Below are 23781 nucleotides of genomic sequence, written 5' to 3'. Positions count from 1 at the left end.
CAATCCCAAATATCACTTTGCAGATTACACGAACACAGTGTTAGCAAACTTCTTCATTAAGAGAAAGGTGTAATTATGTGAGGGGAATTCACACATCACAAAGAATTTTTCTGAAAACTTCTTTCTAGTTTTTATTTGGATATATTTCCTTTGATGTGTAGGCTTCAATGTGATAAAAATATTACTTCTGAGGTTCCCCCAAAACTGTAGTAACACACTGCTCCATGAATAGAAAGTTTAACTCTGTGAGTCGAATTCACACAATAGAGAACAGTTCCTCAGAAACCTTCTTTCTAGTTTTCATCAGAGAATATTTCCTTTTTCACCATATGCTCAGTCCACTCTCAAATATCACTTTGCAGATTACTCGACCACAGTGTTAGGAAACTCCTTTATGAAGAGAAAGGTTTAAATCTGTGAGGTGAATTCACACATCACAAAGAAGTTTCTCAGAAAGCGTCTTTCTAAATTTTTTTTGTGGATATGTCCTTTGTCTGCGTAAGCTTCATAGGGATAAATAATATCACATCTCAGATTCCCCCAAAACAGTGGTAACAGACTGCTCCACGAAAAGAAATTATAACACTGTGAGACTAATTCACACATCAGAGAACAGTTTCTCAGGAATTTCTTTTTACTTTTCATCTGAGGATATTTTCTCTTTCACCATATGCCTCAGTGCACTCCCAAATATCACTTTACAGATTACAGGGACACAGTGTTTGCAAACTCCTTCATGAAGAGAAAGGTGAAATTCTGTGAGGTGAATTCTCACTAAATAAAGATGTTTGTCAGAAAGCTTCTTTCTCGTTTTTATTTGGAGGATATTTCCTTGATCAGCATAGGCTTCAATGCGATCCAAAATATCATTTCTGAGATTCCTCAAAAACAGTGGCAAGAGACTGCTTCATGAAACGAATGCTAAACTCTGTGAGAGCAATTCAAAAATCAGAAATCAGTTTCTCAGAACGTTTCTCTCTGGTTTTCATCTGAGGATATTTCCTTTTTTATCTTATGCCTCTATGTGCTTCCAAATATTCTTTTACAGATTCCACGAAGACAGTGGTAGCAAACTGCTTCATGAAGAGTAAAGTGTATTTCACTGGGATGAATTCACACATCACAGAGAAGTTCCACAGAATGCTATTTTCTAACTTTCATTTGAAGATACTTCCTTTGTCTTTTTAAGCTTCAATGTGATAAAAAAAAAAATCCCTTTTCAGATTCCCCAAAAACAGTGGTAACAGACTGGAACAGGAAAAGAAACTGTAACACTGTGAAATGAATTCACACATCAGCGAACAGTTTCTCAGAAACCTTCTTTCTACTCTTCATCTGAGGATATTTTCTTTTTCGCCATATGCCTCAGAGCACTCCCAATATCACTTTGCAGATTACAAGAACACAGTGTTAGGAAACTCTTCCATGAAGAGAAAGGTATAATTCTGTGAGGTGAATTCACACATCACAAAGAAGTTTCTCAGAAAGCTTCTTTCTCTTTTTTATTTGAGGATATTTCCTTTGCGTTGGCTTCAGGGCAATAAAAATATCAGTTCTGAGGTTCCCCAAAAACAATAGTAACAGACTGCTCCATGAATAGGAAGTGTAACTCCATGAGAGGAATTCACACATCAGAGAACAGTTTCTCAGAAACCTTCTTTCTATTTTGCATCTGAGGATTTTTCTTTTTTCAGCATATGCCTCAGTGCACTCCCAAATATCACTTTGCAGATTAGAGGAACACAGTGTTAGCAAACTCCTTCACGAAGAGAAAGGTGTAATTCTGTGAGGTGAATTCACACATTACAAAGAAGTTTCTCAGAAAGCTTCTTTCTAGTTTTTAATTGAGGATATATCCTCTGTCTGCGTAAGCTTCATTGCAATGAAAAAATATCACTTCTCAGATTCCCCAACAACAGTGGTAACAGACTGCTGCAGGAAAAGAAAATGTAACTCTGTGAGACGAATTCACACTTCACAGAAGATTTTCTCAGAAATCTTGTTTCTAGTTTTCTTCTGAGGATATTTCCTTTTTCACCATATGCCTCAGTGCACTCCCAAATACCACTTTGCAGAATACAGGAACACAGTGTTAGCAAACTCCTTCATGAAGACAAAGGTGTAATTCTGCGAGGTGAATTCATGCATAATAAAGATGTTTCTCAGAAAGCTTCTTTCTCCTTTTTATTTGAGGATATTTCCTTTGTCAGCATAGGCTTCAATGCGATCCAAAATATCATTTCTGAAATTTCCCAAAAACACTGGTAACAGACTGTTCCATGAAACGAATGTTTAACTCTGTGAGATGAATTCACACTTCAGATATCAGTTTCTCAGAAAGCTTCTTTCTGGTTTTCATCTGAGGATATTTCCTTTTGCACCTTAGGCCTCTATGCACTCCCAAATATCCTTTTGCAGATTCCACAAAAACCGTGGTAGCAAACTGTTTCATGAAGAGGAAGGTGTATCTCATTGGGATGAATTCACACATCACAGAGAAGTTTCCCAGAAAGCTTTTTTCTAACTTTCATTTGAGGATACCTCCTTTTTCTACTTAGGCTTCAATGCGATAAAAATATCCCTTTTCAGATTCCCCAAACAGAGTGTTAACCGACTGCTCTAGGAAAAGAAACTGTAGCTCTGTGATACGAATTCACACATCAGAGAACAGTTTCTGGGAAACATTCCTTCTAGTTTTCATCTGAGGATATTTTCTTTTTCACCATTTGCCTCAGTGCACTACCAAATATCACTTTGCACATTACAGGAACACAGTGTTAGCAAACTCCTTTATGAAGAGAAAGGTGTAATCCTGTGAGGTGAATTCACACATCACAAAGAAGTTTCTCAAAAAGCTTCTTTGTAGTTTTTATTTGAGGATATGTCCTTTGTCCCTGTAGGCTTCAATGAGATAAAAATATCACCTCTCAGGTTCCCCAAAAACAGTAGTAATAGACTGCTCCATGAAAGGAAAGTGTAACTCTGTGAGACGAATTCACACATCAGAGAACAGTTTCTCAGAAACCTTCTTTCCAGTTTTCATATGAGGATATTTCCTTTTTCACCATATGCCTCAGCGTACTCCCAATTATCACTTTGCAGATTACAGGAACACAGTGTTAGCAAACTCCTTCATGAAGAGAAACGTGTAATTCTGTGAGATGAATTCACACATCACAAAGAAGTTTCTCAGAAAGCTTCTTTCTAGATTTTATTTGAGGATATGTCATTTATCTGTGTAGGCTTCAATGTGATAAAAAATATCACTTCTCAAATTCCCCAAAAACAGTGGTAACAGACTGCTCCAGGAATGAAAATGTAACTCTGTGAGACGAATTCATACATCAGTGAACAGTTTCTCAGAAATCTTCTTTCTGCTTTTCATCTGAGGGTATTTCCTTTTTCATCATATGCCTCAGTGCACTCCCATGTTGGGGTCCGCGTGTTTCCTAAACAAAGGAATGAACACAGAAGACAATACACAATAAGACAAACACGGTGGCTGCCTCGAATAGCATGCTCTGCTTTATTTTATACAGTCGTTTGTGGAATGTTGCCAAATCACAAGTCACATTGTTATTTTTCTGACCTTTCCCTGCCTTTCTGGATTTTCAAGATTTTTACACATAAACGAGTCCCCTGGGTCTGCTGTTTGCAGGTGTCTCCTTGGTCCTCCCTGTTTACAGGGAAGGAAAGCCCTGCTTAGTTTGCAAGAGCAAGACTTATCGGAAATGTCTTGTTTGTGAGCACGTAGTCCTCTACATTTCCTCTTCCCCTATTTACAAGTTTGAATTTATTTTAAAACCATCATTACATGTTAGGCTCGCTGGGATTCGGTGTTTGCCCTTTGACACCATCTCCAGCAGACTGTGCAAATGACAAAGGCAAGAACAACAATCAATACATTACTAGAAACAGAGGTCATCAAAGTTTTTACAGGGCTCATAGGGTTCAAAGACGTCAAACTTTGTACAATACCAGTCATCAAATCTGCACCAATCAGCAACGGTAACTTATTGTGAAATGTTTCAGAAATGTTGTGTTTTAACTCTTGTATTTCTAGGGAAAGATTATTATGACCAATTAAAAGTCTCTTTATCTCAGTCCAATTATGTACAGTGCTGTTAAAAGGAACAGGAGTAATACAAAATTGGGTAGTGTTCCAATCACATTCAACAAAGCTCGGGTATTCAACACTGTTAGCTGATCTCCCAACCAAGAAACCACTTGTTCCAGATTATCCACTCGTTCAGTCAAATGAGCATCTATGTCTCATTGCTGGTGCCACAACAAATGTGATTGTTCATGGCATTGTTGCACAAATTCTGCATTTTGTATTCTCTGGTGTAGAGCTAATCCAGCAGCAGTGGCGGTGGAAGCAATTGTCACAAGTCCTATCACCGCGGTCATGACGATTCCAACCATCCTCTGACTGCGGTGGACAAGACTTGCGTAACCTTGTAAATTTGAGTAACACCAGCAGATTCACTCCAAGTACGTGTTAAGTTTACAGGTAGCCAGGTTTCTTTTCTGGCTCTTAGCATATATAAATCAGAATGAGACTCATTCCAATTATTATTCCACCAAGTAGTATTTATACAACTTAATAATGTACAATTGCTTGTACAGTTAACTACCCATGTATTATTATCCCTTTTAAAAATCCCTGTCAACAACAAGTAAGGCTTTCTTACACATGCAATAACATATCTAGAACTATTTCGATGCAAAGATATATGGAAAGGGTTAGCAATATTAGTAAGATTTAAGGACATGTTTCCTGTGAAAGTGAACATTGGTTTACCAGCAGCTAGCAACTTCCAAATATGACCTTGTATTTGTGAGGTATTAGCCAAATGTGGCATAGGGGGTGATAAACCACCGTCTTGCCAAATAATAGTTTCATTGCCATCTGCAGAAATGCTGTGATTATCTTTATGCCAACGCAAGTTGACATGGCTGAATTTAGTCTGAAAATCTCCATGTACACTTCAATCTGTAACAAGGCATTTATGACTCTTCCTTTTTACTTCTAACAACAATCGTGACCCACTACTTCTACATCTAGTCCACTCTAGTTGGGAAACACCTCCGGACACATCAGGAATAGGGCATAAAGATAATGTACTTGGCAGAGTTTCATTAAGTACTGCAGTATGATTATAATTAAAACTTTGAGCCACAATAATGATAGTAAAGACAGAGATATGACTATGGTTATAGCGAACAGCCCAAGCCTCATGAGAAAGATACAGAGAATGTGAACTACCCCCAAGACATATAGGTAACCCTTCAACCCCAAATTGATATGAACTATTTACTGTACCAATATTTAATTCAAGATCCTGGTTTAAAAAAGGTGAAGACATCCAAGCAGTATCATTAGTAAATACTGGGACTTCTCTGTCTCCCCAGGCCACACCTTGATATAAGAGTGGAAAAGGAATAGAAGCCCAGTATGTAAATTCTCCAGCTGTTACCTTACAATTTACTACGGCCAGCATAGCCAGGAATAAAGTCAGTGGGATTTTGGGCTGCCCAGCTTGTTGAACAACCCCTTCAGCTTCTTGAGTTAACTTTTTCAGTTGTCCCCATGTCGGGGGCTCCGCACATCGAGTTCCGAAGGTGAATGTTCCCTGAGCACTCAGATTTAGCTCCTGGAATTCCTTCAGGAACTCTTCGGATCAGCTCCTCTTCACCATGGCACTGTTTCAATTGTCGAGATGGAAACCACTCGTCTTCGGCACCTGTATGGACAAGAGCATAGCCTCGGTCCCATTGTAAAACTTTTCCTTTTAAATATTTCCCTTGTAATGAAGGATAATACACCCACAGATTACTGTTTTGTGGCTTTTGTAAGGCTGTTGAAAATGTTTCACCACTGCAAACTGCTGTAATTGGTGCCAATGGTTGAGAAAATGTAAAGTAAAAAGGGCTTTCAGAATTTGATGTTTTGGGAAATCTTGTCCATCTCCCCCTTTTAGTTTTAAAAGTTGTAATTTTAAGGTAGCATTGGCTCTTTCAATAATTGCTTGACCTTGACTGTTAAATGGAATACCAGTGGAATGATGAATATGATATAAAGAGAAGAAGGCAGTCAATTTGCGAGAGCAATAAGTAGGGGCATTATCAGCTTTTAATTCAGCAGGGACTCCCATAACTGCAAAGCAAGTAAGTAAATGAGTAATAACAGAGTCAGCCTTTTGAGAAGGTAATGGCGTAGCCCACTAGAAATGTGACCACATATCAATAGTATGATGAACATATTTTAAACGACCAAAGGAAGGAACATAGTTACATCCATTTGCCAAATGTGATTTTGTTGAATGCCTTGAGGCTTAATACCTGGACTTAAAAAAGGTGCAATAATAGGAGAACAAGGTGGCTAGGCACTGACAATAGCTCGGACTTGTCGGCGTGTTATAGAAAATTGCCATTGTAATCCTAAACTATTAGTATGTTGTAGTTGGTGCTCATCCTGAGCCCGTTGGACACTGCCAACAAGTATAGAATCAATCTGACTATTGCCAAAAGATAAAGGTCCTGGTAAAGCTTAATGAGAACGAATATGAGTGATAAAAATAGGGGGGTAGTGCGGGAAGTAAGAGTTACAAATAATAAAGAAAATAATTTTTCTAAAAGGGTTTGAGGAAATAATGGTAAACATGGCTCAAGTATATATATGTAACAAACCTGCACGTTATGCACATGTAGCCTACAACTTAAAGTATAATAATAATAAATAAATTTTTTTAAAAAAGAAGTCTGAGAAATATAATTAATTACATACAGGCCAGTCTTGTAGAACCATAAGGATGGCAAAAAGTTCTCCTTGTTGTACTGATTCAAATGGATAGTGAGAAATTTTTGAATCGTCTGAAGTCCAGTATCCAGCCTTTCCATTGCTTGAAGCATTAGTAAAAAAAGTGGGACCTTTAACTGGAGTGTAAGAGATAAGATTATATGGCAGTAAAGAATATTGTTGCAGAAAAGCAAATAATTTATTTTGAGAAAAAGAACCAGTATACTCAGTGCAAGCCACTTGTCAACCCTTATGAATTTCCAACAGTGATTCAATGTGTTGAGTAGATAATCAGGTAATAATTTTTATGGGTTCAGCACCAAGCAACTGACGAGCTTGATGTCATCCTTTAATAATTAATTTAGCCAGTTTATCAGTATATGGTTAAATTTTTTTAATGGCTTTATTAGCCAAAAACAGCCACTCCAGAATATTATAATCTTGGTGTAAAACGGCCGTTGGCGAATGGGGAGTATGAAAAAGACACAATGAAAGTGGAAGATTGGGTACAATATAATCAAGGTGAGTTTCACTAATTTTATTTTCTACAAATGACAATTTTTCTTTTGCAAAAGGGGATAAAGTCCCCATAGGTTGAATACAAGCACTTACAGTTCTAAGATCAGTTAATAAGTGCCATTTTCCTTTTTTTTTTTTTTTTTTTTTTTTGATGAGACAAACACAGAGGAATTCCATGCAGAAGTACTTGGTTCAATATGCCCCTCGGCCAATTGTTCCTTAACTAAATTCTTTAAAGTCTTAAGTTTTTCTTTAGATAATGGCCACTGTGCCACCCAAACAGGAGTTGTAGTTTTCCACTTTAATTATAAAGCTTGAGGCTTGTGGACAGTGGCTAATAGTTTAAAGGATTGTAGCCCATTTTGAACATCATATTTTTGGCAGCTGAAGAAATATGAGAAATGCTTCAAAAGGCACCAAATTGTTGTAAAAGATCACAGCCCCAAAGGTTAATATTAATGGGAACAATATAAAAGAACACTTTTCCTTGTTGTCCTTCAGGTCGTACACAACTCAGGGGCTTGACACTTTAGTAGACTATAGAAGCAGTACCTAGGCCAGATAGAGTAACCGATACTTGTTTCTTTTTCCAATGATCAGGCCATTGAGCCAAACATATAATAGATACATCTGCTCCTGTGTCAACTAGTCCCTCAAAAAGTGTCCCATTAATTTACAATGAACATAAAGGTTTTGATCAGAAACTAAAGTTTCCCAGAAAACAGTTTTCCCAGTACTACTGAAACCTCCTTGACGAGACACATCTCTAGATAAGAAAGGAAAAAAAAAAGGCAGTAAAAGCAATTGTGCAATACGTTCCCCTGCCTCTAGGCACACAAATTGTGTGACTTGTATCATAATAAGGATTTCATCAGTAAAATCGGGATCAATAATTCCTGGGACCGCCATTAACCCCCGCATAGTGCTGATGCTTCAACCTAGTAAAAATTCTACGTGTCCCTTTGGCAAAGGACCACACACTCCAGTAGCCAACTTACATATTCCTCCATTAGGAGATAAAGTATAAGGTTGGACAATAGCTAGGTCAGCAGCAGCACTCTGCTTAGTGGCAGCATAAAGCTGAGAAACTGGGGTAGGGTAAAATGTCTTTAAGGAGGACTCGAGGTCATTCCTTGATGTTGCAAGCCACTGCTCACTGGGTACTGGGGTAGGCCTGCATTGTAGTTGCTGGGGCCCCAAGCCTGTGGGCCCCGGCTCCCGTTTCCCGAGAGGGGTGACAATACATTCCCACTTTTATCAGTTTTTGAAGGCATTCATTAGTCCAATGTTGATGCTTGCCTCATCGTTTACATATATCAGATGGTAACCTTTTTTCTTTTAGAGCAGAAGAGCCTAATTTTTTCGGCATTCCTTTTTTAAAATGACCGGGTTTCCTACATTGATAGCATATACCTTGCTTAGAATTTCCTTTTAAAGCCTTAGAAAGTGCCCCAGCAAACAATTGATCATTGTAAATAGCTCCTCCAACACCTCCAGAAGCCCAAATGTATTCAGCTAAATCAGCTTCACTAGCTTTTAGAGGAGGCAGCAATTTTTGGCACTTGGGATTAGCAGTCTCAAAAGCCAGAGTATACAAAAGAATTTTAGCAGCAGGGCCTGAACCTACAGTCTTTAATACAGCATCTTGAAGACGGGCTACGAAATCTGGATAAGGCTCAGTGGTTCCTTGTAGGATCTTTACAAAAGATAAAGAAGTTTTAACCACTATTTCAACCTTAGTCCATGCTTTTATAAACAAGGCTTTAATCTGAGTGAGAGCAATATCATCTAGGCCTGCCTGAGCATTAAGAGTGACGTATTGTCCTGAACCCATAAGGTGCTCTTCAGTAGGTCCTGGGGGATTCTAGGTAGCATTTTTTTTTTTTTTTTTTAGCTTGTACTCTTGCTTCCTCCCGCCACCAACTTTTTAATTGAAGCCATTGTGAACGATCAAGGACAGCCTGTCCCAATGTTTCCCAGTCAATAGGAATCATCATATGTTCTGAAGAGAAGGAACCGAGAAGGCCAAGAACAAATGGTGACTGAGGTCCATAATTAGAAATTGCAGCTTTCATTTCTTTCAAAAATTTAAATTGTAGGGCTATAAAAGTCACATTCTGGCCACCGTTTGGGAACTGAGCATTGGGACCGAAAGCAGCCCGTGTTATTGGGAATAAATCTAATTCCTCGAAATCATCCTTTTGCTTTGATTCCTTCTTTTCTCCTACATGAGGAAGAGGCACAGACAAAACGTGACCTGACATAGGCAAAGTGGTTGGAGGTGGAGGCAAAGTGAAATCCTTTCCCAAAGGAGCAGAAGGGAAGGTAACAGGGAAGGCTCGTGGCGGAGAGATAGGAGAAACAAGAGCAGTGGTACCTTGCAATTTTAACAACTGTTGTAACATCTCTAAAATGCGCTGCAAATCAGAATTTCTTCAGATGAAGGAAGTATTAGCTCTTTTTCCAATTCCTTGTCCTCAACAACCGGGGCGTAAATATATTCCTCTCTAGGATCATTCCTCTCTAAAGCTTTAGATGCCTCACCTCCTGTAGCAGTATTGCCATGCTCTGAGTCAGTTTCAAGTAATTCTAATGCCTGAGTAATGGAAGTACACAAAGTCCACAAAGTCAGAGGCATCATTTGCCTTCGCTGATGAGCTCGACACAGGACTTTAACCACTTGTAACCATTCCTTTCGATTTAACTGCACTTTGGTTTGATATTGAAACCAATAGCAATGTTGTTCAACATGGGCAAACAATCGCTTCAAAGTCTTATGTTCCTTAACTAACTTCTACCCCTATAGACATCACCAGTCCCTGGAGTAACTACAAATATTCCGAGGCCAGAGAGGGGAATTCCCCATAATTTTCCCGTGGGTCCCCCTTTCTTTATTTACCTGCCTGGGGTGTGCCCCTTCCAGTTCCTTGCTCTCATGGAGCCACGGACTCTGCTCTCTGCGCCAGGTGTTGCAGTCCGCGTGTTTCCTAAACAAAGGAATGAACACACCAGACAACACAAGACAAGACAAACACAGCGGCTGCCTCGAATGGCACGCTCAGCTTTATTTTATACAGTCGTTTGTGGAATGTTGCCAAGTCACAAGACACATTGTTGTTTTTCTGACCTTTCCCTGACATTCTGGATTTTCTAGATGTTTACACATAAACAAGACACCAGGGTCTGCTGTTTGCAGCTGGCTCCTTTGTCCTCCCTCTTTACAGGGAAGGAACGCCCTGCTTCTTTTGCAAGAGCAGAACTTATCGGGAACGTCTCATTTGCGAGTACGTAGTCCTCTACACTCCCAAATATAACTTCATAGATTACAGGAACACAGTGTTAGCCAACTCCTTTGTGAAGACAAAGGTGCAATACGGCGAGGTGAATTCACACTAAATAAAGATGTTTCTCAGAAAGCTTCTCTCTCATTTTTATTTGAGGATATTTCCTTTGTCAGCATAGGCTTCAATGCAATCCAAAATATCATTTCTGAGATTCCCCACAAACACTGGTAACAGACTGCACCATGAAACGAATGTTTAGCTCTGTGAGATGAATTCACACCTCAGAAATCAGTTTCTCAGAAAGCTTGTATCTGGTTTTCATCTGAGGATATTTTCTTTTGCACCTTATGCTTCTACACGATACCAAATATCCTTTTTCAGATTCCACGAAAACCATGGTAGCAAACTGCATCATGAAGAGGAAGGTGTATCTCATTGGGATCGATTCACACATCGCAGAGAAGTTTCCCAGAAAGCTTTTTTCTAACATTCATTTGAGGATACTTTCTTTTTCTTCTTAGGTTTCAATGCGATAAAAAATATCCCTTTTAAGTTTCCCCAGAAAGAGTGGTAACAGACTGCTCCATGAAAAGAAAATGTAATTGTGTGAGATGAATTCACACATAAGAGAACAGTTTATCACAAATCTTCTTCTTAGTTTTCATCTGAGGATATTTCCTTTTTCACCATATGCCTCAGTGCACTCCCAAATATCACTTTGCAGATTACAGGAACATAGTGTTAGCAAACTCCTTCATGAAGAGTAAAGTGTAATTCTGTGAGGTGAATTCACACATCGCAAATAAGTTTCTCAGAAAGCTTCTTTCCAGTTTTTATTTGAGGATATGTCCTTTGTCCGTGTAGGCTTCAATGCAATAAAAATATCACTTCTCTGGTTCCCCAAAAACAGTGGTAATAGACTGCTTCATGAAAAGAAAGTGTAACTCTGTGAGTTGAATTCACACATCAGAGAACAGTTTCTCAGAAACTTTCTTTCTAGTTTTCATCTGAGGGTATTTCCTTTTTCACCATATGCCTCAGTGCACCCCCAAATATCAGTTTGCAGGTTACAGAAACACAGTGTTAGCAAACACCTTCATGAAGACAAAGGTGTAACTCTGTGAGTTGAATTCACACATAACAAAGATGTTTCTCAGAAAGGTTCTTTCTCGTTTTTATTTGAGGATATGTCCTTTGTAAACATAGGCTTCAATGCGATAAGAAATATCACTTCTCAGATGCCGCATAAACAGTGGTAACAGACGACTCCAGGAAAAGAAAGTGTAACTCTGTAAGAAGAATTCACACATCACAGAACAGTTTCTCAGAAACCATTCTAGTTTTCATCTGAGGATATTTTGTTTTTCACCGTATGCCTCAGTGCACCGGCAAATATCACATTGTAGACTACAGGAACACAGAGTTAGCAAACTCCTTCATGAAGAGAAAGGTGAAATTTTCTGAGATGAATTCACACATCACAAAGAAGTTTCTCTGAAAGCTTCTTTCTAGTTTTTATTTGAGGATATGTCCTTTATCCACGTAGGCATCAATGCGATAAAAAATATCACTTCTCAGATTCCCAAAAAAAGAGTGATAAGAGACTGCTCCAGTAAAAGAAACTGTAACTCTCTGAGACTAATTCACACTTCAGAGAACAGTTTCTCGGAAATCTTCTTTCTACTTTTTATCTGAGGATATTTCCTTTTTCACCATATGCCTCAGTGCACTCCCAAATATCACTTTGCAGACAACAGAAACAGTGTTAGCAAACTCCTTCATGAAGATAAAAGTGTAATTCTGTGAGGTGAATTCACACATCACAAAGAAGTTTCTCAGAAAGTTTGTTTCTCATTTTTATTTGAGGATATTTCCTTTGTCCGCGTAGGCTTCGGGGCGATAAAATTATCATTTCTCAGATTCCCCAAAAGCAGTGGTAACAGATTGTTCCAGGAAAAGAAAGTGTAACTCTGTGAGATGTATTCACATATCAGAAAACAGTTTCTCAGAAATCTTATTTCTAGTTTTCATCTGAGGATATTTCCTTTTACACCATATGCCTCAGTGCACTCCCAAATATCACTTTGCAGATTACAGGAACACAGTGTTAGCACACTCCTTCATAAAGCGAAAGGTGTAATTCTGTGAGGTGAATTCACACATCACAAAAGAGTTTCTCAAAGAGCTTCTTTGTAGTTTTATTTGAGGATATTTCCTTTGTCTGCATAGGCTTCAATGCAATAAAAATATCACTTCTTAGGTTCCCCAAAAACAGTGGTAACAGACTGTTCTATGAATAGGAAGTGTAACTCTGTGAATTGAAATCACACATCAAAGAGCAGTTTCTCAGAAACCTTCCTTCTAGTTTTCATCTGAGGATATTTCCTTTTTTGCCATATGCCTCATTGCACTCCCAAATATCACTTTGCAGATTACAGGAACACAGTGATAGCACACTCCTTCAGGAAGAGAAAGGTGTAATTCTGTGAAGTGTATTAATACATCACAAAGAAGTTTCTCAGAACGTCTTTCTAGTTTTTACTTGAGGATATGTCACTTGTCCATGTATGCTTCAATCTGATAAAAAATATCACTTCTCAGATTCCCAAAAACTGTGGTAACAGATTGCTCCAGGAAAAGAAAGTGTAACTGTTTGAGACGAATTGACACATCAGAGAACAGTTTCTTAGAAATCTTCTTTCTACTTTTCATTTGAGGATATTTTCTTTTTCACTATGTGCCTCAGTGCACTCTGAAACATTACTCCATCAGAGAGAAGCTTCTCAGAAACCTTCTTTCTAGTTTTCATCTGAGGATATTTCCTTTTTCACCATATGCCTCAGTGCACTACCAAATATCACTTTGCAGTTTACCGAACACAGTTTTAGCAAACTCATTTCTGAAAAGAAAGTTGTAATTCTGTGAGGTTGATTCACACATAATAAAGATGTTTCTCAGAAAGCTTCTTTCTAGTTTTTATTCGAGGATATTTCCTTTGTCAGCATAGGCTTCAAATGGATCCAGAATATCATTTCTGGGATTCCCCGAAAACACTGGGAACAGACTCCTCCATGAAACGAATGTTTAACTCTGTGAGATGAATTCACACATCAGAAATCACTTTCTGAAAGCTTCTTTCTGGTTTTCATCTGAGGATGTTTCCTTTTATACCTTATGCCTCTATGCACTCCCAAATATCCTTTTGCAGTTTCCACAAAGACAGTGGTAGCAAACTGCTTCATGAAGAGGAAGGTGTATTTTTTGGGGGGATGAATTCACACCTCACAGAAAAGTTTCCCAGAAAGCTTTTTTCTAACTTTCATTTGAGGACACTTCCTTTGTCATCTTAGGCTTCACTGCGATAAAAAAATCTCTTTTCAGTTTCTCCAAAAAGAATGGTAACAGACTGCTCCAGGAAAAGAAAGTGTAACTCTGTGAGACGAATTCACACATTGGAGAACAGTTTCTCAGAAACCTTCTTTCTACTATTCGTCTGAGGATAATTCCTTTTTCACCATATGCCTCAGTGCACTCCCAAATATCACATTGCAGATTACATGCTCCTTCATGAAGAGAAAGGTGCTATTCTGTTAGGTGAATTCACTTATAATAAAGATGTTTCTCAGAAAGCTTCTTTCTCGTTTTTATTTGAAGATATTTCCTTTGTTCAAGTAATCTCCAATGCAATCCAAAATATCATTTCTGAGATTCTGCAAAATCACTGGTAACAGACTGCTCCATGAAATGAATGATTAACTCTGTGAGATGAATTCACACATCAGAAATCAGTTTCTCAGAAAGCTTCTTTCTGTTTTCCATCTGAGGATATTTCCTTTTACACCTTATGCCTCTATGCGCTCACAAATATCCTTTTGCAGATTCCACAAAAACAGTCATAGAAACTGTTTCATGAAGAGTAAGGTGTATCTCATTGGGGTGAATTCACACATCACAGAGATGTTTTCCAGAAAGCTTTTAACTAACTTTCATTTGAGGATACTTTCTTTTTCTTCATAGGCTTCAATGCGATAAAAAATTATCCCTTTTCAGATTCCTGAAAAAGAGTAGTAACCAACTGCTGCAGGAAAAAAAGTGTAACTCTGTGAGACGAATTCACACATCAGAGAAAAGTTTCTCAGAAACCTTCTTTCTAGTTTTCATCTGAGGATATTTCCTTTTTCACCATATGCCTCAGTGCACTGCCAAATATCACTTTGTAGATTAGAGGAACACATATAAGCAAACCCTTCATGAAGAGAAAGGTGCAATTCTGTGAGGTGAATTCACAGATCACAAGGAATGTCTCTGAAAGCTTGTTTCTAGTTTTTATTTGAACATATGTCCTTCATCTGCGTATTCTTCAAAGTGATAAAAAATATCAATTCTCATGTTCCCCAAAAACATTGGTAACAGACTACTGCATGAATAGAAAGTGTAACTCTGTGAGACTAATTCACATATCAGAGAACATTTTCTCAGAAACCTTCTTTCTGCTTTTCATCTCAGGATATTACCTTTTTCACAATATGCCTCAGGGCACTCCCAAATATCACTTTGCAGATTACACAAACACAGTGTTAGCAAATTCTTTCATGAAGAGAAAGTTGTAATTTTGTGAGGTGAATTCACACAACACAAAGAAGTTTTTCAGAAAGATTTTTTTTTGGTTTTTATTTGAGGATATTTCCTTTGTCCACGTAGGCTTCTATACGATAAAAAATATCACTTCTCAGATCCCTCAAAAACAGTAGTAACTGATGGCTCCAGGAAACCAAAGTGTAACTCTGTGAGACTAATCCACATATCAGAGAACAGTTTCTCAGAAATATTCTTTCTACTTTTCATCTGAGGATATTTCGTTTTTCACCATATGCCTCAGTGTATTCCCAAATATCACTTTGCAGACTACAAGAACATTGTGTTACCAAACTCCTTCATGAAGAGAATGGTGTAATTCTGTGAGGTGAATTCACACATCCAAAGATGTTTCTCAGAAAACTTCTTTCTCATTTTTATTTGAGGCCATTTCCTTTGCTCAACTAGGCTTCAATGCAATCCAAAATATCATTTCTGAAATTCCACAAAGACACTGGTAACAGACTGCTCCATGAAATGAATGTTTAACTCTGTGAGATGAATTCACACATCAGGCATCACTTTCTCAGAAAGCTGTTTTCTGGTTTTCATGTGAGGATATTTTGTTTTGCACTCTATGCCTTTATGCACTTTGAAATATCCTTTTGCATACTCCACGAAAACTGTGATAGCAAACTCTTTCATGAAAAGAAAGATGTATCTCATTGGGATTAATTCACATATCACAGAGAAGTTTTCCAGAAAGCTTTTCTCTAACTTTCATTTGAGGATATTTTCTTTTTCTTCTTAGGCCTCAATGCGATAAACAAACAAACAAACAAACAAACAAACAACAACAACAAAACCCTTTTCAGATTCCATAAAAAGAATGGTAACAGACTGCTCCAGGAAAAGAAACTGTAACTCTGTGAGTCGAATTCACACATCAGAGAACTGTTTCTCAGAAACCTTCTTTCCAGTTTTCATCTGAGGATATTTCCTTTTTCACCATATGCCTCAGTGCACTCCCAAATATCACTTTGCGGATTACAGGAACACAGTGTTAGCAAACTCTTTCATGAAAAGAAAGGTGCAATTCTGTGAGGTGAATTCACACATCACAATGAGTTTCTTAGAAAGCTTCTTTCTACTTTTTATTTGAGGATATGTCCTTTGTCCACGTAGACTTCAATGCGATAAAAAATAACACTTCTCAGATTCCCCAAAAACAGTGGTAACAGACTGCTCCAGGAAAAGAAAGTGTAACTGTTTGAGATGAATTCACATATCAGAGAACAGTTTCTCAGAGACCTTCTTTTTAGTTTTCATCTGAGGATATTTCCTTTTTCACCATGTGCCTCAGTGCACTCCCAAATATTACTTGGCATATTACAGGAACGCAGTGTTAGCAAACTCCTTCATGAAGAGAAAGGGGTAAGTCTGTGAGGTGAATTCACACATCACATAGAAGTTTCTCAGAAAGCTTCTTTCTAGTTTTTATTTGAGGATATGTCCTTTGTCCGCGTAGGCTTCAATGTGATAACAATATCACTTCTCAGACTCCCCAAAAACAGTGGTAACAGACTGTTCCAGGAAAAGAAAGTGTAGCTCTGTGAGACTAATTTACACATCAGAGAACACTTTCTCAGAAATCTTTCTAGTTTTCATCTGAGGATATTTATTTTTTCAGCATATGCCTCAGTGAACTCCCAAATATCACTTTGCAGATTACAGGAACACAGCGTTATCAACCTCCTTCATGAAGAGAAAGCAGTAATTCTGTGAGGTGAATTCACACATCACATAGAAGTTTCTCACAAAGCTTCTTGGTAGTTTTTATTTGAGGATATGTTCTTTGTCCACATAAGTTTCAATGCAATAAAAAAATACCGCTTCTCAGACCCCCAAAAACAGTGGTAACAGACTGTTCCAGGAAAAGAAAGTGTAACTCTGTGACTAATTCACACATCAGAGAACACTTTCTCAGAAATCTTCTTTCTAGTTTTCATCTGAGGATATTTCCTTTTTTACCATATGCCTCAGTGAACACTGTATGCACTGAGGCATACAGTGACAAAGGAAATATCTTCAAATGAAAACTAGAATAGTTTCTGAGAAACTGTTCTCTGATGTGTGAATTCGTCTCACAGAGTTACACTTTCTATTCATGGAGCAGTCTGTTACCTGTTTTTGGGGAACAAGAGTATTGATATTTTTATCTCATTCATGCCTATGCGGACAAAGGAAATATCCTCAAATAAAAACTAGAAAGAAGTTTTATGAGAAACTTCTTTGGAATTTGTGAATTCAACTCACAGAATTACACGTTTCTCTTCATGAAGGAGTTTGCTAACGCAGTGTTCCTGTGTTCCTGTATTGTGCCTCAGTGCACTCCCAAATATCACTTTGAGAATTACACGAACATAGTGTTAGCAAATTCCTTCATGAAGAGAAAGATGTAATTCTGTGAGGTGAATTCAAACATCACAAAAGTTTCTCAGAAAGTTATTTTCTAGTTTTTATTTCAGGATATTTCCTTTGTCCACGTAGGTTTCAATGCAATAAAAGTATCACTTCTCAGATTCCCCAAATACAATGGTAACAGACAGCTGCAAGAAAAGAAAATGTAACTCTGTGAGAAGAATTCATACATCAGAGAACACTTTCTCAGAAACCTTCTTTCTAGTTTTCATCTGAGGATATTTCGTTTTTCACCATATGCCTCTGTGCACGCCCAAATATCACTTTGCAGATTACACGAACACAGTGTTAGCAAATTCCTTCATGGAGAGAGATGTAATTCTGTGAGGTGAATTCAAACATCACAAAAGTTTCTCAGAAAGTTATTTTCTAATTTTTATTTCAGGATATTTCCTTTGTCCACATAGGCTTCAATGCAATAAAAGTATCACTTCTCAGATTCCCCAAATACAATGGTAACAGACTGCTGCAAGAAAAGAAAATGTAACTCTGTGAGACGAATTCAAACATCAGAGAACACTTTTTCAGAAACCTTCTTTCTAGTTTTCATCTGAGGATATTTCCTTTTTCACCATATGCCTCTGTGCACGCCCAAATATCACTTTGCAGATTACACGAACACAGTGTTAGCAAACTCCGTCATGAAGAGAAACGTGTAATTCTGTGAGGTGAATTCCCATATCACAAAGAAGTTTCTCAGAAAACTTCTCTCTCGTTTTTATTTGAGGATATTTCAATTGTTCGCATAGGCATCAAGACGATAAAAATATCACTTCTCAGGTTCCCCCAAAACAGTGGTAAAAGACTGCTCCATGAATAGAAAGTGTAACCCATGATGACAAAGGAAATATCCTCAAATAAAAACGAGAAAGAAGCCTTCTGAGAAATATCTTTGTGATGTGTGAATTCACCTCACAGAATTACACCTTTCTCTTCATGAAGGAGTTTGATAACACTGTGTTCCTGTAATCTGCAAAGTGATATTTGGCAGTGCACTGAGGTTTATGTTGAAAAAGGAAATATCCTCAAAAAAACTAGAAAAAATGTTTCTTAGAAAATGATCTGTGATGTGTGACTTAATCTCACACAGATACACTCTCTTTTCCTGGAGCAGTCTGTTCCCACTGTTTTTGGGGAATCTGAGAAGTGATATTTTTATTGCATTGAATCCTACGCAGACAAAGGACATATCCTCAAATAAAAACTAGGAAGAAGCTTCCTGAGAAAGTTCTTTGTGGTGTTTGAATTCACCTCAGAGAATTACACCTTTCTCTTCATGAAGGAATTTGCTAACACTGTGTTCGTGTAATCTGTGAAGTGATATTTGGGAGTGTACTGAGGCATATGGTGAAAAAGGACATATCCAGATGAAAACTAGAAAGAAGGCTTCAGAGAGACTGTTCTCTGATGTGTGAATTCGTCTGAGAGATTTACACTTTCTGTCACAGAGTAGTCCGTTATCACTGTTTTTGGGGAACCTGAGAAGTGATATTTTTATCGCACTGAAGCCAACGCGGACAAAGGATATATCCTCAAAGAAAACCGAGAAAGAAACTTTCTGAGAAACTTCTTTGTGATGTGTGAATTTACCTCACAGAATTACACCTTTTGCTTCATGAAGGAGTTGGATAACACTGTGTTCCTGTAATCTGCAAAGTGATATATGGGAGTGCAATGAGGCATATTTGAAAAAGGAAATATCCACAGATGAAAACTAGAAAGAAGGTTTCTGAGAAACTGTTCTCTGATGTGCGAATTTGTCTCACAGAGTTACACTTACTTTCCCTACAGCAGTCTGTTAACACTGTTTTTGTGGAATCTGAGTAGTGATATTTTCATGGCATTGAAGCCTACGTGGACAAAGGAAATATCCTCAACTGATAACTAGAAAGAAACTTTATGAGAAACGTCTTTGTGATGTATGAATTCACCTCACAGAATTACACTTGTCTCTTCATGAAGGAGTTTGCTAACACTGTGTTCGTGTAATCCACAAAGTGATATTGGGAGTACGCTGAAGCATATAACGAAAAACGAAATATCCTCAGATGAAAACTAGAAAGAAAGTTTCTGAGAAACTGTTCTCTGATGTGTGAATTCAACTCACAGAGTTACGCACTTTTTTCCTGGAGCAGTCTGTTCCCGCTCTTTTTGGGGAATCTGAGAAGTGATATTTTTTACCTTATTGAAGCCTACTTGAACAAAGGAAATATTCTCAAATAAAAACTAGAGAGAAGCTTTCTGAGAAGCTTCTTTTTGACATGTGAATTCAACTCACAGTATTACACCTTTCTCTTCATGAAGGAGTTCTCTAACACTGTGTTCATGTAATCTGCAAACTGATATTTGGGAGTGCACTGAGCCATATGTTGAAAAAGGAAATATCCCCAGAAGAAAACTAGAAAAAAGATTTCAGAGAAACTGTTCTCTGATGCGTGAATTCATCTCACACAGTTACATTTTTTTTTTTTTTTTCCTGGAGCAGTCGGTTACCACTCTTTTTCAGGAATCTGAAAAGGGATTTTTTTATCACATTGATGACTAAGAAGAAAAAAATTATCCTCAAATGAAAGTTAGAGAAAAACTTTCTGGGAAACTTTCTGTTATGTGTGAATTCATTCCAATGAGATACACCTTCCTCTTCATGAAATACTTGGCTACCACGGTTTTTGTGGAATCTGCAAAAGGATATTTAGGAGCGCATAGAGGCATAAGTTAAAAAAGGAAATATCCTCAGATGAAATCCAGAAAGAAGTTTTCTGAGAAACTGATTTCTGAGGTGTGAATTCATCTCACAGAGTTAAACATTCGTTTTATGGAGCTGTCTGTTACCAGTGTTTTTGCGGAATCTCAGAAATGATATTTTGGATCAAGTTGAAGCCTATGCTGACAAAGGAAATATTTTCAAATAAAAACGAGAAAGAAGCTTTCTGAAAAAAGTCTCTATTATGGGTGAATTCACCTCACAGAATTACACCTTTCTCTTCATGAAAGAGTTTGCTAACACTGTGTTCCTGTAATCTACAAAGTGATATTTGGGAGTGCACTGAGGCATAAGGTGAAAAAGGAAATATCCTCAGATGAATAGTTGAAAGAAGGTTTTTGAGAAACTGTTCTCTGATGTGTGAAATCATCTCACAGAGTTACAGTTTCTTTTCCTGGAGCAGTCTATTACAACTGTCTTTGGGGAATCTGAAAAGAGATACTTTTTATTGCATTGAAGCCTAAGAAGACAAAGGAAGTATCCTCAAATGAAAGTTAGGAAAAAACCTTTCTGGGAAACTTCTCCATGATATGTGAATTCATCCCAGTGAAATACACCTTAATCTCATGAAACAGTTTGCTACCACTGTCTTCGTGGAATCTGAAAAGGATATTTGGAGCGCATAAAGGCATATGGTAAAAAAGGAAATATCCTCAGATGAAAACCAGAAAGAAACTCTCTGAAAAACTGATTTCTGATATGTGAATTCATCTCACACACTTAAACATTCTTTTCATGGAGCAATCTGTTAACTGTATTTTTGGGTATTCTCAGAAATAATGCTTTGGATCGCATTGAAGCCTATGATGACAAAGGAAATATCCTCAAATAAAAACGAGGAAGAAGCTTTCTGAGAAACGTCTTTATTTTGTGTGAATTCACATCACAGAATTACACGTTTCTCTTCATGAAGGAGTTTGCTAACACTGTGTTCCTGTAATCTGCAAATTGATACTTGGGAGTGCACTGAGGCATATGGTGAAAAAGGAAACATCCTCAAATGAAAACTAGAAAGGAGGTTTCTGAGAAACTGTTCTCTCATGTGTGAATTCGTCTCACAGAGTTACACTTTCTTTTCCTGGAACAGTCTGTTACCACTGTTTTTGGGGAATCTAAGAAGTGATATTTTTTATCGAATTGAAGCCTACACGGACAAAGGACATATCCTCAAATAAAAATGAAAAAAAAAAGCTTTCTGAGAAACTTCTTTGTGATGTGTGAATTCACCTCACACAATTACACCTTTCTCTTCATGAATGAGTTTGCTAACACTGTGTTCGTGTAATCTGCAAAGTGATATTAGGGAGTGCACTGAGGCATGTACTGAAAAAGGAAATATCCTCAAATGAAAACTAGAAAGAAGGTTTCTGAGAAACTGTTCTCTGATACGTGAATTCGACTCACAGAGTTACACTTTCTTTTCCTGGAGCAGTCTGTTCCCATTGTTTTTGGGGAATCTGAGAAGTGATATTTTTTATCGTATTGAAGCCTTCTTGAACAAAGGAAATATTCTCAAATAAAAACGGGAAAGAAGCTTATGAGAAACTTCTTTGTGTTGTGTGAATTCATATCACAGAATTACACCTTTCTCTTCATGAAGGAGTTTGCTAACACTGTGTTTGTGTAATCTGCAAAGTGATATTTGGAAGTGCAAAGTGATATTTGGTGAAAAAGGAAATATCCTCAGATGAAAAGTAGAAAGAAGGGGTCAGAGAAACTGCTCTCTGATGAGTGAATTCGTCTCACAGAGTTACACTTTCTTTTCCTGCAGCAGTCTGTTACCACTATTTTTGGGCAATATAGAGAAGTGATATTTTTATGGCATAGAAGCCTACACGGACAAAGGAAATATCCTCAAATGAAAACTAGAAAGAATCTTTCAGAGAAACTTCTTTGTGATATTGAATTCACCTCACAGAATTACACGTTTCTCTTCATGAAGGAGTTTGCCAACAGTGTGTTCCTGTAGTCTGTAAAGTGATAACTGGAGTGCACTGAGGCATATGGTGGAAAAGGAATTATCCTCATATGAAAACTAGAAAGAAGGTTTCTGAGAAACTGTTCTCTGTGGTGTGAATTCATTTCAAAAAGTTACATTTTCTTTTCCTGGAGCAGTCTGTTACCACTCTTTTTGGGGAATCTGAAAAGGGATATTTTTTATCGAATTGAAGCCTAAGAAGAAAAAGAAGGATTCCGCAAATGAAAGTTAGAAAAAAACTTTCTAGAAAACTTCTCTGTGATGTGTGAATTCATCCCAATGAGACACACCTTCCTCTTCATGAAACAGTTTGCTATCACTGTGTTCGTGTAATGTGCAAAAGAATATTTGGGAGCACATAGAGGCATAAGGTTAAAAAGGAAATATCCTGAGATGAAAACCAGAAAGAAGCTTTGTGAGAATTGATTTCAGATGCGTGAATTCATCTCACAGAGTTAAACACCCATTTCATGGAACAGTCTGTTACGAATGTTTTTGGGGAATCTCAGAAATGATATTTTGGATTACATTGAAGCCTATGCTGACAAAGAAAATATCCTCAAATAAAAACCAGAAAGAAGCTTTCTGAGAAACATTTTTATTAGGGGTGAATTGACCTCACAGAATTACACCTTTCTCTTCATGAAGGAGTTTGCTAACACTGTGTTTCTGTAATCTGCAAAGTGATATTTGAGAGTGCACTGAGGCATATGTTGAAAAAGGAAATATCCTCCAATGAAAACTAGAAAGAAGATTTCTGAGAAACAGTTCTCTGATATGTGTATTCCTCTCACAGAGTTACATTTTCTTTTGCTGGAGCAGTCCGTTACCACTCTTTTTAGGGAATCTGAAAAGGGATATTTTTTTTTATCGCATTGAAGCCTAAGAAGAAAAAGAAAGTATTATCAAATGAAAGTTAGAAAAAAGCTTTCTGGGAAACTCCTCTGTGATGTGTGAATTCATCCCAATGAGATACACCTTCCACTTCATGAAATAGTTTGCTACCACGATTTTCGTGGAATCTGCAAAAGGATATTTGGGATCGCATAGAGGCATAATTTAAAAAAGCAAATATCCTCAGTTGAAAACCAGAAAGAAGCTTTCTGAGAAACTGATTTCTGATATGTGAATTCATCTCACAGAGTTAAACATTCGATTCATGGAACATTGTGTTACCAGTGTTTTTGGGGAATCTCAGAAATGATATTTTGGGTCGTACTGAAGCCTATGCTGACAAAGGAAGTATCCTCAAATTAAAAGGAGAAGAAGCTTACTGAGAAACTTCTTTGTGATGTGTGAATTCACCTCACAGAATTACACCTTTCTCTTCATGAAGAAGTCTGCTAACATTGTGTTCCTGTAATCTACAAAGTGATAT

Source organism: Chlorocebus sabaeus, chromosome 1 (assembly GCF_047675955.1).
Source record: "Chlorocebus sabaeus isolate Y175 chromosome 1, mChlSab1.0.hap1, whole genome shotgun sequence".
NCBI classification, from domain to species: domain Eukaryota; kingdom Metazoa; phylum Chordata; class Mammalia; order Primates; family Cercopithecidae; genus Chlorocebus; species Chlorocebus sabaeus.
The sequence above is the reverse complement of the archived record's forward strand: the minus strand, read 5'-3'. Positions refer to the sequence as shown.